Here is a 14,908-nt window from a genome sequence, read left to right on the forward strand (position 1 = left end):
TTTAGGTCTGAATTTGGCAATAAGGAGTTCATGAGCTGAGCCACAGTAAGTTCCCGTTCTTGTTTTTGTGGACTGAATAGAGCTTCTTCATTTTTGGCTGCAAAGAATATAATCAATTTGATTTTGGTGTTGACCATCTGATGATGTCCATGTGTAGAGTCTTCTCTTGTGTTGCTGGAAGAGGGTGTTTGCTATGACCAGCATGTTCTCTGTTAGCCTTTGACTTGCTTCATTTTGTACTGCAAGGCCAAATTTACCTGTTACTCCAGGTAGCTCTTGACTTCCTACTTTTGCATTCCAGTCCCCTATAATGTAAAGGACATCTTTTTTGGGTGTTAGTTCTAGAAAGTCTTGTAGGTCTTCATAGAACCATTCAACTTCAGCTTCTTCAGCATTACTGCTCAGGGCATAGACTTGGATTACTGTGATATTGAATGATTTGCCTTGAAAACAAACAGGTATCATTTTGTCATTTTTGAGATTGCATCCAAATACTGCATTTTGGACTCTTTTGTTGACTATGATGGCTGTTCCATTTCTTCTAAGGAATTCTTGCCCACAGAGTAGATATAATGATCATCTGAGTTAAATTCACCCATTCCAGTCCATTTTAGTTTGCCGATTCCTAAAATGTTGATGTTCAGTCTTGCCATCTCCTGTTTGACCACTTCCAATTTGCCTTGATTCATGGACCTAATATTCCAGGTTCTTATGCAGTATTACTCTTTACAGCATCAGACTTTACTTCCATCACCCGTCACATCCACAATTGGGTGTTGTTTTTGCTTTGGCTCCATCTCTTCATTCTTTCTGGATTTATTTCTCCACTCTATTCCAGTAGCATATGGGGCACCTACTGATCTGGAGAGTTCATCTTTCAGTGTCATACATTTATGCTTTTTCATACTGTTCATGGGGTTCTCAAGGCAAGAATACTGAAGTGGTTTGCCATTCCCTCTCCAGTGGACCACGTTTTGTCAGAACTCTCTGCCATGATCCGTCTATCTTGGGTGGTGCTACATGGCATGGCTCATAGTTTCATTGAGCTAGACAAGGCTGTGGTCCATGTGATCAGATTGGTTAGTTTTCTGTGACTGTGGTGTTCATTCTCTCTGCCCTCTGATGGAGAAGGATAGACGAGTTTTAAAGCTGCTTTCTTTTTTTTTTTTCCCCCAAGCTGAAATACAGTTGACATAGAATATTATGCTAGTTTCAGGTATGCTGCATAGCTATTTGACATTTTCATACATTATGAAATTACCACCATGATAAGTCTAGTAACCATTTTTTCTCATACAGTATTATTGACCATATTTCTTATCCCCCTGGCTTGTACACTCTATAAATGGACCTCTTATTTCTCTTTACCTATTTCCTCCACCTTCCTTCCCACCTCCACTCTGGCCAATTTATTCTGTGTGTCTATGAGTCCTTTTTGTTTTAATTTTTTGTTAGCTTTGTTTTTCAGTTTCTACATAAAAATGAGATCACATGATATTTGTCTTTCTTTCTTGACATTTCATTTAGCAGTTGTTGCAAATGGCAAGATTTCATTCTTTCTTACGGCTTAAATATCCCATTGTGTATTTATACCACATCTTCGTTATCCATTCATCTGTTGGTGAACACTCAGCTTGCTTCCAAAAATTGGTTATTGTAAATAAAGTTGCAGTGAGCACTGGGGTGCACATATCTCTTCCAGTTAGTGTTTCCATCTTCTTCAGGTAAATAACCAGGAGTGAGTTTTCTGGGTCGTGTGGTAGTTTGACTTTTAATCTTTTGAGGAAACTTCATACCATTTTTAGTAATGGCTGTATGAATTTATATTTTTGTCAGCAGGGCATGAGAGTTCCATTTTCTCTACATCTTTGCCAACACTTGTTATTTGTCTTTTTTGTAATAGCCATTCTGGCAAGTGTGAGGTAATATACACACACATACATACATACTAATATAATCATTTTAACTTGATAAACCCTTAAGTTTGAACACATTTCAATCACCCTATGTATGTACTCCCACTTCCCTCCTTTAATGTTTTTGATATATTTTATAGTTTTTCTGTTTGTTTATCTCTTAATTACTTGTGAATGTAGATGATTTTACTGCTTTGTCTTTTTACCTTCCTACTAGGTTTATAAGGCATTGATCTACTCGTTTTACTGGGTGTTTGCCTTTACCAGTAAGATTTATCCTTTCATATTTTCATGTATCTAGTTGTAGTCTTTTTTTTCCCTCTTGAGAAGTCCCTTTAACATTTCTTATAAAGTTGGTTTAGTGCTACTGAACTCTTTTTGCTATTGCTTGTCTGTAAAACTGTTTATCTCTCATTCATATATGAATGATAAATTTGCTAGGTATAGTATTCTTGGTTGTGGGTATTTTCATTTCATCACTTTGAATATATTGTGCTACTGCCCCTGGCCTGCAGAGTTTCTGCTGAAAAGTCATGACTGTCTCATGGGAATTCCCTTATACATAGCTCATTGCTTTTCTCTTGCTGCTCTTAAGGTTCTCTTTTTACCTTCAATTTTGGCCATTTTAAGTATAACGTATCTTTGTGTGGATCTCTTTGGGTTCATCTTGTTTGGGACTTTTTATGCTTCCTGAGGTTGGGTATCAGTTTCCTTTCCCAGGTTAAGGAAGGTTTTAGCTACTATTTTTTCAAATAAATTCTCTGCCACTTTCCCTCTCTCTTCTCCTTCTGGGACCCCTGTACTGTGAATGTTACTATACTTGATGTTGTCCCAGAAATCTCTAAAACTGCTCTCATTTTTTAAAATTCTTTTTTTTTTTTCTTTTTAAGAGGTGATTTTCTCTACTTTGCCTTCCAGTTCAGTTATCCATGCCTCTGTATCATCTCCTCTACTGTTGTTTCCTCCAGTGTATGCTTTACTTCAGTTATCATATTCTTGTGATCTGTTCCTTTATATTTTCTAAGTCTTTGTTCAGCTTCTCACTCTGTTCATTCATTCTCCTGAGTTCATTGAACATCTTTATGATGATTATTTTTGACTCTTTATGGGGCGGATTCTTATCTACACTTTATTAGTTCTTTTTCTGAGGCGTTGTCTTATTCCTTTGTTTGGACCATATCCCCTGATCCTCATTTTGCTCACTTCTCTGTGTTTTCTTCCTACATGTTCATTGTGTTGCTTGCACTTCTGATCTTGGAGAAGTGACCTTGTGTAGCCAACAGTCTGGCATTCAGCAGCATGCTCTCCTGTATTTACCTACTTAGATGCTCTAGGCTGCCCTCTATGTGGGCCACTGTTGTGACACAGATGACTGTTGAGGGTGTGTTGATAGATAGGACTGGCCCTCAGCCTGGTCAGCTACCCTGCCTTCCAGCAGGCCTGGTAGCTCCCAGCCCATTGGAGAGCGGAGGATGCTTCCGGTAAGGTTGTCTGTGTGGCCTGGCTGGGGGATATGAGCTGTTGCTGGCCCATTGTTGTATTAGAAAGCCTCTGGTGCTAATTGGTGACATGCAAGGAGGACTTGAAAATGGATCTTGCCAGTGCCGTTGTTATCTCAATAGAAAAGCTCCCAGAATGGCTGCCACCTGCAGTGCTTTCCCTTAGGAGAGTCCCAGTTGCCTCCTGGTCTCTGGGAGGCTCTTCAACATCAGCAACTGTGTCTGACTCAGCCTCTTTTCAAACTGCTGCCTCTGCACTGGAACTTGGAGTGTGTGAGCTTTTGAGTGTACCGCTCTAATTAGAGTGAAGTCACTGTTTCCTCCAGCTCTCCTGTAGAATATCTACTGGTTTTCAAAGCCAGACTTTCTGGAGCCTCATTTTCCTGGTTCAGGACCCACAGGAGGGGTAGCCCAACCCCTCGCTCCTTAGGGAGAACTTATGCATTTATGATGTTTCTCCTGTTTGTTGGTTACTAGCCCAGGGGAGTGGGCCCTGACTGCATCTCTGCCCTTTCTACCATCTTGTTGTGGTTCCTTCTCTGTATCTTTAGGCGTGGTTAGTCTTTCCTGCTAGTCTTCAGATCATTCTCATAGATAATAGCTCTGCAAATTGTGATTTTGCTGTGTTTGTGGAAGAAGGTGAGTTCAGGGTCTTCCGACTCCACTATCTTGGCCATGTCTATTTTATTTCTAAAGGAAACCTTGTATCTTGTTTTCTTTGATATCCACAGCAACTCATATTTCGCTTGAGGAGGCTGAGGCTTAGAGAAAAGTAAGCTGATTAAGGTCTCATAGCTGGAAAGTGGCAGGGATGAGTGTGAAACTGTCTTCTTTAAATATGTACTACATCACAATATACTCTGTTGTTTCCTAACCAGCTTACACATCTGACTCACTCATGATGCCTTTCTAAAACACAGATGCCTGGCTCCCACCCAAACTTTTGGAGTCAGAATTTCCAGAGGGGTAGGTTTGGGTCTGTAAGGGGATTTGGAAGATGAGAAAGAAAAGAACCCTGTGGGCTGTGTTAGTGGTTGAGATTTGAGCTGGCAATGGTTAGAATATCTGTGGCCATTATCTAATGCTGACCTCTAATGTGGCTTCAGTGTGTGCCTGGGGGTGGGGAAGATGCATAAATGATTGCAAGAAGCTGTAATTGAGGGCCTTTCATCGTTGGTGCTGAGTTGCAGAATTCCATGTGGGATTGCCTGGTTCTTATGGTTAGGATCTGGAGCCTTTGGTTTATTCTATGCAGTCCAGTAGTATGTAGTTTAGAATTTTTTTCTGGCTCTCATTTTCACAACCAAGGTGGAATTCTCTAAGCTTGGGAAGAGTTTAACAAAATTGATTTAAAACCTGGACTAAGTCAGTGTTTATCCCTCTTGTTTGGAGCTTTTTTGCTGCCTTGGGCTCAGATTAGCTAAGATTAACCGATGGGAAGGGCTTCTTGAAGATCTTAAAAAATCTTAAAAAAGAGATAAACAAGGTCAATGATCTGTGGGGATTTTGCAGTGTCAGTCTCATTTCCCATGCTACCAGAAGCTAAATAGACTTGATCAAAGAAAGGATGAGTGGGGTTTCAGGCTTCTGTTTCCATTTTTATTTCCTCCAGCCTGTTAGCTCTGGTTTCATGAAATCATATGATTTGTTTCTTTTTCCTCAGTCATGGTTTCTTTGTCTTAATGAGTGGGTTGGGAAATCTTACTCTGACACTTTCCTTCATTAATGATAACTCATGTTTGTAAAGCTCTTTAACTTCTACAAAGCACATACTTTTTAAAAAATCTTAGTTGATCCTTAAAATAATAAGAACAATAGTAATAAAAATAATAGCATATAGTACTAACACAATAGTAATAATCCTAAAATAGTAACAGCAGTAACTGTGCTACTATTTATTGAGAGCCTTTTAGTTACCACATGTTATGTTAGGATCTTTGATGTTTGTGAAATATATCAGTTTTTCAAGGAGATGAATATTTCACTTTGTAGACAGCAAACTGAGGTAACCCAGTTTGAGTAACTTGCCCAGGGTCTTATAGTTAATATGACTGATCTGGGATTATAGCTCTTCTCTATTATTCCAGAGACCTCTCCACTGTACAACCCTGATACTCTTGTGCTCAGAGAGTCAAGGAGTTGCCCAAGATCACATGTTACATAGTTGCAATGAATGGAATCTGCACTTGGACTTTTGTGTTTTGACCTCTGGACTAGCTCTTTAATTCTTCTAAGTCCTCAGATACCATGTACTGTTTGAAGGCTCCCATCCTAGAGATGTTCAGACTAAGCCCTTCAGTAGAGCTGATTTGGTTAGTTCTTTTAACTTATTTTAAAGCAAATTTGCATTTAATGACATCCATTCATATTCACTTAGTCTGCAATATGAAGAAGACACGGTGCATGTAGAAGTAGCTATGTTGGAGTTCAAGCACTTAAGATTATCACCATTGACCACCCCTGACTTTGTGACCTTTGGTAAGTCTCTCTACCTTTCTTCATCTCAGTTATCTTACCTGTAGTATGCATACATAATAATATTTATCTCATAGATTAAGTATTAGGTATATCAACCAACCACATGTTCAAGATTCTCTTAAGTAATAACACTTTAAAATATCCTGTTTGGGGTTTTGTTCCTATTGCAATGTTTCCACTTGTTTGACAACCTCATGACCTTCTCTTGGCTTCAATTTCTTTCTTATCTGTAAAATGAATAAGTTGGATTAAATGATTTGTAAGGTCATATGTAGCTTGTGAACCATGATTCTTGGAGTTTCTTCCACTGTACTGTTAAATCTTTATACAGAAAAATGCACCCTTCAGCAGTGTACAGCTCAGTGAACTGTCACATTGACTGTACCTGTGTGGCCACTATCTTGACCAACAAATACAATATAACCAGCCCCTCCTAAGCTCCCTGTGCTTTCCTTTTCAGACACTAGCATCTCTCTCCTTTGGAAGATAAACAACATGAATGAGTTTGCCTGTTTTTGAACTTGCTATACATAGGATCATACAGTATATATTCTTTTCTTTGCCTTCATTAAATTTAGCATCAATTGTAAGGTATTTCTGTTTGTTTGTTTTTTTCTCTTTTTCTATATATTGGTCAAATTTTTTCATTGCTCTATAATACTCTCTTTTAAGATTATTATCCATTGTATAATTCATGGATATAAAGTTGATTTAAGTAATATACTCTTTTAAAAATAAAAATTAATTAATTTTTTATTGATGTATAGTTGCTTTACAGTGTTATGTTAGTTTCAGGTATACTTTCATATATGTATATATATATTCTTTTTCAGTTTTCTTTTCCTTTATAGGTTACTACAAGATATGGAGTTTTCCAGGCAAGAATACTGGAGTGGGTTGCCATTTCCTTTTCCAGGAGATCTTCCCAACCCAGGAATTGAACCTGGGTCTCCTGCATTGTAGGCAGACGCTTAACCATCTGAGCCACCAGGGAAGTCATAATTCCCTGTACTGTATAGTAAATCCTTGTTGCTTATCTGTTTTGTATACAGTAGTATATATCTGTTAATCCTAAACCCCTAATTTATTCATCCCCCTTCCTTTCCCAACTGGTAACCATAAATTTGTTTTCTGTGTTTGTGAGTCTATTTCTGTTCTCTAAATAAGTTCATTTGTGTCATTTTTATGTATTCCTCATATAAGTGATATCATATGATATTTATCTTTCTCTGTCTGGCTTCACGTTGTATGAAAGTCTCTGGGTCCAGCCATGTTGCTGCAAATTGTTTTACAGTGTTTCATTTTTCTTTATGGCTTAAAATATTTCACTATGTGTATGTGCCACATCTTTGTCCATTCATCTGTCAATGGACATTTAGGTTGCCTCCATGTTTTTGCTACTGTCAACATTGGGGTGGATGTATTTTTTAAAATTAGAGTTTTTGTCTTTTCTGGATTTATGCTCAGGATAGTCTTTTTATGCTCTTAATGGTATATTTGATAGATGCATGACATGGTGTCTTTGATAGAATTTTAATATAGTCAAATTTGTTAACTATTTCCTTTTTATTAAAAATGCTTTGTATTCTCTTTTTGAAATCTTAACCTACTCTAAGGTATGAAATTTTTCTTCTATTAGAATTTTCTGTGGTAGTATACTTGATCATATTATCTATAAGCTGTCATAGTTCTATTTCTTGCTTTCTAATCTTTCTTCTTTTTTCTTCTTTTACTTTCCTAATTGTACTGGCTAATACCTTCAGTATTAAGATGAATAGAAGTGGTGGTAGCACATCCTTATCTTATTTCTATTCTCAGAGGGAAAACTATGAACATTTCACCATTTAGTATGGTGTTTGCCCTAGGGTTTGTAGTAATTAGCTTTTATTAGATGAAGTAAATTCCCCTGTAATCTCATTTTACTAAGAAATTTTAATCACAGTTGGATGTCAAATTTTAGTAAATCCTTTGAGGCAGTAATTGATTCACATACATTTTCTTCTTTATTTTGTAAATATGGTCAATTATAATTTTTAAAAAAACATTGAGATGCAATTCACATACCACATAGTTCACCATCTCACAGTATACAGTTCAGTGGTTTTTAGTGTATTACAAGATGGTATGAACATCGCAACTATCTAATCATAGTACAATTTCATCACTCTAAAAAGAAACCCTGTAACTGTTAGTATCCACATCTCTTTTCTCGCTTACTCCAGCCCCTGCCAACCACTCATCTACTTTCCATCTGTGGATTTGCCATTTCTGGGTATTTTACATAAATTAAATAGAATATATGGCCTCTTGTGACTGGCTTCTTTCACTTGACATAATATTTTTAAGGTTCTTTCATGACGGACTTCCCTGCTAGCTCAGACAGTGAAGAGTCTACCTGCACTGTGGGAGACCCAGGTTCGATCCCTGGGTCATGAAAATCCCCTGGAGAAGGAAATGGCAACCCACTCCAGTATTCTTGCCTGGAAAATCCCTTGGACAGAGGAACCTGTCCATGTGGTCACAAAGAGTCGGACCCAACCGAGTGATTTCACATGATGTTTTAATAACAAGGATCTGGATTTCTTTCTTCCTTTCTTTCTTTTTCTGGACTGAATAACATTCCATTATATGGCTGTATCACTTCTGATTTATCCATTCATCAGTTGAGGTACATTTGGGTTTCTGCTTTTTGACTCTTGAATGATGTTGCTCTGAATATTTATTTACATGTTTTTGTGTAGGCACAAACTTTCATCAGATGCTTCCAGACTTATACTTTTAGTTACCATAAAACAAATCAAACCAAATGAAAACATTACCTTGAAGCAACAGTAGTCCCAGGGATCCTGATACTTGTGGTTGGGGATATGGGACTATCAGGATCCTGAGTTTGCTTCATTTTCTTTTTTTAATCTTCCCTCCATCTCAAGCTCAGAGTATATCCTTTGTAACAGTTTATAAAATTTGGTTGGCTTGCTGGGCAGGCAGGAAGCTGAAATAAAGATTACCATCTACTCCTCTGGGTTTTTGTTTATTCTGTATCTTTCTGGAATGCCCTTCCCTGTTTCTACCTGACCAACTCTTATTTATCCTTTATGGGTTCTTTGAGGTAGTATCTTCTCCAGAAAGATGGTTTATTCCTGGCCTTTATCTCTAGCCTGAGCATGGATCGTTGACTGGTTTTATAGATTGAGAATTTGAACTAAGAGAAAGAAAGTTACTTTCCTATATTTGTAAATTGAATTAACAGTAAAGATATACTGGCTCCATCTTCCTTTGATTCTTTCTCAAGGATATATTTCTTTCTTTCTTTATGGACCAGAAGCATTTGTATTATCATCAGTTTGCTTTGATTTTCAGGGTTATAAACTAAAACAATGAGAGACAGCAATGTTACAGATGGGCGATCTGGGCAAGATATATTTCTTTAAAAGAATATATGCTGACCTCAGTATGCTTAGCTGTAAAATGGGGGAAGTCCATACTGTTTGATTTCTGGAATGTTTGTGAGGAACCAGTTAGACAGTGACTGTGACTGGACTTTGTGAAGGGCTGTACGCATGAAAGGGAGGTGATTGTTAACTTTCTAGAAGATATTTACTGAGTGCCAGAGAGCTCTGCAGTTGTATGGATTCTTCAGTTCTCTTCTGCTTCCTTCCTCAGGTACACTGTAGTTTGCTGTGACCCCTAGCCAATAACTACTCAGCCTAAATTGCACAGCACTCATGATAAGTCCTGTCAGCTAGGTTTCGTTTCCCTCCCACACTCTCCTTCTCTCCCACTTGAGCTAAGCTCTTCCTCTTATGATTTCTCAGGCTTGGTCTATATTAAACTATTTCAGCCAGCAGTTGCTTTCAGTCGAGTCAGTCAGTGGGGGTCAGGGGATGTGACAGAGGATGAAGGACTAGATCAGGTAAACTGAGTGTTACTGCCATGATGCAGCCCTCTTTTCCTCAAGGAGTAAAGTAACATAATCTCTAAGATCATTTCCTAATATTTTTTTGGGTGCTCCTAATCTAAGTAATCTTGGTGTTGGGTCCTACTTTGGATTTGGAAATATAATGATCGTGATTAGAAGCCACAAGGGACTTCCCTGACAGTCCAGGGTTAGCACTTCATCCACCAATGCAGGGGTTTGGGTTTGATCCCTGGTTGGGGGAGCTAAGATCCCATATGCCTCCTGGCCAAAAAAACCCAAAACACAAAACAGAAGCGATGTTGTAACAAACCCAGTAAAGACTTAAAAAAAAAAAAAAAGAAGCCATGATTTTGGTCCTCAAGAAGCTTACATTTTAGATAAGGAGGTTAAGTCTTAAAAACGTCAGAGTCATACAAATCGGGAAATGACTAAATGCATGGTGGTTTGGCAGACTTAGTGTCTTGGGTCTTCTCAGAGAAGGGAGAGGTCAGGCAATCCTTCAATGGAGAAGTGGGACTAGGACTAGTTTTTAAATGATGGTTGAGGGCTTGATGGGGAGAATGAGAGGAAGAACATTCTAAGCAAGGAGAAGAAAAAGTAAGCAAAAACTTGGAGGTGGAAATCTGAGAGGTATACACAAAGGTTGTGGGGTGAAAAGTGACCCGTGGAAGCAGAGCCAACTTCAGCATTGCCCTGTATATTTCCTCGTGAGTTAAATGGTTTCATTTCTCTGGGGTTCTTTTCTGTACACTTACTTCATCCTCTGAGCCACTCTCTTTCACATCCTTATTACCAAAGTTCCTTGTCCTTTTTTGTATTTGACATTTCATGCCTATGATGATATATTACACAGTATATTAATAACATATAAATAAAATATTAAAATATAGGGCATATAAATACAAAACAAAAATCTATTAAGACATAAGTGTAATATAACTTTTTTTTTTGCCTAAAATCTTTTAAGTAACTAGATGAGAGGAAATTTAGGAAGAGAAGGCAATTCCAAAGCCCTGCAGCATGTCTCATGCATTCTGACTATGAGTAAGATAGATGCATCTATGTCATAAATAACTGCTTAATTTGGCCCTGATACACTCTTAGCTTTCCTTTTCTCATCTCAACTCAGCTGTTGCTAGAGGGAAAATGGCTATATATGTAAATAACTTAAACCCTAGCAGCTGGCATCTTGGCAAATAGTTCTCATTAAGATATTGGGGAAATTTACACTGGATATATCTATTACTGCCTCAAATGTGGTAACAACCTATTCTTCTACCCCGCCCCCCCCCCCCACATTAATGGTTCCTCGTCTTTACAGGATTAGTCCTAGAATAGTTCAATCTGACCCTTTTAAAAAATGCCTTGCCAGTATAAAAATGTTCAGGCACTGTCCTTGGAACCATCCCAGGGACTTGCATATTTAGCAGGAAAATGGATACAGTGAGCAGTAATGCTCAGATGAAATCTACTGAAAGAAGATGGCATCTTTGGGGTTGTTAGCAAAGTCTCTGGCCAGACATCTAAGGAGTATTTATTCCAGTCAAACTAAGCTGTGGTATCAGAATTTTGCCCCAAAAGATAAAATTGGGAGACATAATTATGAAAATCCCAACAGAATTAAATTCTGGGTTAGTAAAAAAAAGGAGCAAAATCCATATATCTGTTCCTAGCCCTGTGTCTTCCTAGTCACCCATTCAATATGTTAGCAAAGTGTTATCTGAGCAGTGTGGTAAGGAGCAATAATGAAAGCAAAAATATGTCAGAAAGTTACTTCCAAATGGTTTGAGGCATGTGATTTTTAGTACTGTGTGTTACAGAAATGTCAAGAATGGTATATTTTAACTGTGTGCGAGATGATGTCAGTGTGCATGGAAGGTCTTTTTTCCTTTTTTGATTAGTGCTGTTAGTGTTCAAAGAATAAAAATGGTTGTTTTATGGTTTAGATTACAAGGTAGAAAAATCTGACTTTTCAACCATGACCTGCATGAGAGAAGCATCCTTGGAAGTCTTAAATCATATGTCTGAGTTTTTAACTAATTTATATAGTGTTTTTTTATGTTCTGGTATTTTTTGTGAACTGGCATAAATCTAATGATGTGTATAAGCTTATGTATTTTTGCAAATAGTTTGTTATTTATTTCTTGACCCATATGTAAGTATTTAGAGTCACATTTCTTCAAAGCTTATTTGAAGCTGCGTTGTGGGTTTGGGGTTTTGTTTGTTTGTTTGTTTTGGTTGGGGGTTGGGGGAGAGAAGGGATTTTGTACTCTGATAACCCAGATGGAGAATACCTTATGATTTAAAGAAAATGTCCTACTGAAAGCAATTCAAATATCAGAAGAATTATTTCAGGTTAAGACAGAATAAAAAAAGATACTGAAGAAAAATCCATAGAAATGAGACCTGAGTTCAAATCCCAGCTCTTACTAGCTGTATGAGCTTGAGCAAATTATTTAATGTTTTTAGTTTTCTCATCTCTAAAATGACAGTAGTAATAATGTATCCCATAGGATTGTAAGAATTAAGGAAAATAATTGTGTTACAGTATCTTATACATGGTAAATTCTTATTTAATGTTGTTTCTTCTCCTCATTATACCAAAAAGTATGTTTTCTTGACTCAACATGAAAATTTTTTAAGGGAGGTAAGGTAATGGGCCTTGGCCCTGATGGCAGACGCTTTGAATTTCGATTACCTAAATAATTGTAGGCAGTTCTATACTTTAGTTTCCTAATCTCCTAGTAAAAATTGACCATCAGGATTGTAGTCATTATATGAGATTATGTGCATGAAGTACCTGTTAAAAACAGTGGGATGCTGTGTCAGGAAGAAACATAGCAACAGAGCTTTGAGAGTGCTTATCTTTCTGTTTTCAGAGACATTTGGAATATAGAAGCTGGAAGAACACTTAAGATCATCCAGTCTAGGTGGGCCAAGCAGATGGAGAAAGACCCTCAGCTCACCTTCTTTCATGTGCACACCAAAATTACAACCATAGATGAGCAGCCATAGATGAGAACAGTCTAAGACTCACAGAAATGATTTCCTACAACTGAAAAGATAAAGAAGGATACAATGAGACAGGTAAGAGAGACGGAGATGAGTATAGCCAGATACACACCCCTGGGTAGGCCACCCATAAACAGGAGAATAATCACAGTTGCAGAGGTGTTCCCCAAGGAGTGAGGGGTCTCAGTCCCACAGCAGGCTCCCCTAGCCCAGGAATCCTGCACCAGGAAGGTGAGCCCTCAAAATACCTGGATTTGAAAGCCAATGGAAAGCTTTTCTGATGGCACAGTGGTAAAGACTCCACCTGCCAATGCAGGGTACATGGTTTCGATCTCTGGTCTGGGAAGATTCCACATGCTGTGGGGCAACTAAGCCCCTGTGCCACAACTCCCAAAGCTAACATGCTGCAACTCCTGAAGCCCATGCACCTGGAGCCCTTGCTCTGCAGTAGGAGGAGCCACTGCAATGAGAAGCCCATGCACTGCGTCTGCAGTAGCCCCATTCGCCACAACTAGAGAAAGACCACATGACAATAATGACCCAGCACAGCCGAAAAATAAAAACAAATAAATAAAATTAAAAAGCATCCCAGCTTTTGAAAGTCAACAGAGCGTTTGTGTGGGAGGACTGGAGCATTGTAGGCAACAGACTATGCTGTTAAAGGGCACACACACCATCTCACTAGATTCATGTCCCATGCAGAGGCAGTAGTTTTAAAGGAGCCTGGTTCAGACCCACTTGCTGATACTTGGAGAGCCTCCTGGAGGAGCAGAAAGCAACAGAGACACCCCTTGGGAGCACAGGCTCTGCTGACAGCCGTTTGGGAGAGCTCATCATACCACAAGGACACTGGTACTGGCAAGCATCATTTTGGAAACCTCTCTCTAGCCTGTTGGTGCCAGGAGTTTGCCTACAACAAGTATACCAGCACCAGTCCCATGGCCCCCCAAGACCAAAGAGAAAGCTGAGTAGTAACCTGACCTTACTCATTTGTGTGCTGGTACCAGCCCCAGGGCCCTCCTGGGCTGGCAGCTAGCTGTACCAAAACCAGGCCTGGCCTACCACTGGCTGACAACTGCAGGACCTCCAGAGTCCTATAGCCAGCCATCCCAGGACCCCGCTCCACCAACCAGCAGGCAGACATGGTCCCTGGGACCACATGGCCATGCAGTCAGCCACAATTGGACCTGGCCTTGCCAAGCTTTAGGCTGGAACAAACCCCAGAAACTCCTGGTCTGCAGGCCAGCCAGGCTAGGACAAGGTCCTGCCTCCTGTGGACTGATTGCCACTGAAGGAAGCAGATCCTTACAGCAAACCAGGCCAGAGACCAGCCCCAGGTACTAGGGTGCCCACAATAGTTAGTGTTGTCATGAAAGTAGGACCTGAAAAACCAACAGTGGGGCACTCGTAGGGCATTTAGCTCTGATGACCAGAGGGGAACTCCAGAGGACATCTCCATAAGATCAGTTCTCCAAAATTAGGAAGTATGATGGACCTATGTAATACATAGAAAATAACAGAGAAGTAAGCCAAATGAGTAGACAGAGGAATATATTCTAAATGAAGAAACAAGATAAATCATAGAAAAAAACCAAGTGAAGTGGAGAGAAACAGTTTACCCCATAAAGGGTTCACGGAAAAGATCCTAAAGATGTATAACAAACTTGGGGAGAAGAATGTATGAACATAGTGAAAATTTAACAAAGGTTTAGAAAATATGAAGAAGAACCAAAAGAGATGAATAATACAATCACTGAAATAAAAAATATACAAGAAGGAAGCAACAGTAGAATAGATGATACAGAGGAATGGATCAGTGAACTGGAAGACAGAAGAGTGGAAATCAAGCTGAACAGAAAATATAAAAAAGAGTTTTAAGAAATAATATAAATAGCTTGAGGCCTCTGGGAAAAAATCAAGCCTACTAACAGTTAATTATAGGGGTCTCAGGAAAAGAAAAGAGATAAAAGAGGCAAAGAACTTATATGAATAAACAATGGCTGAAAACTTCCCTAACCTGGGGAAGGAGACAGACACCCAGGCCCAGGAAGACACAGAGTCCCAGGTGAGATGAATCCAGAGAG

General features: G+C 38.9%; 1 non-coding gene across 1 annotated transcript; it reads right to left on the minus strand.

Annotated features, from left to right (window-relative positions):
• Positions 1-6,815: 6,815 nt before the first annotated feature.
• Positions 6,816-6,887, minus strand: TRNAC-ACA (transfer RNA cysteine (anticodon ACA)). The gene has a single exon. It is a non-coding gene; the product is annotated as a tRNA-Cys (tRNA).
• Positions 6,888-14,908: the final 8,021 nt, after the last annotated feature.

Source organism: Muntiacus reevesi, chromosome 5, assembly GCF_963930625.1.
Source record: "Muntiacus reevesi chromosome 5, mMunRee1.1, whole genome shotgun sequence".
In the NCBI taxonomy this organism is placed as follows: domain Eukaryota; kingdom Metazoa; phylum Chordata; class Mammalia; order Artiodactyla; family Cervidae; genus Muntiacus; species Muntiacus reevesi.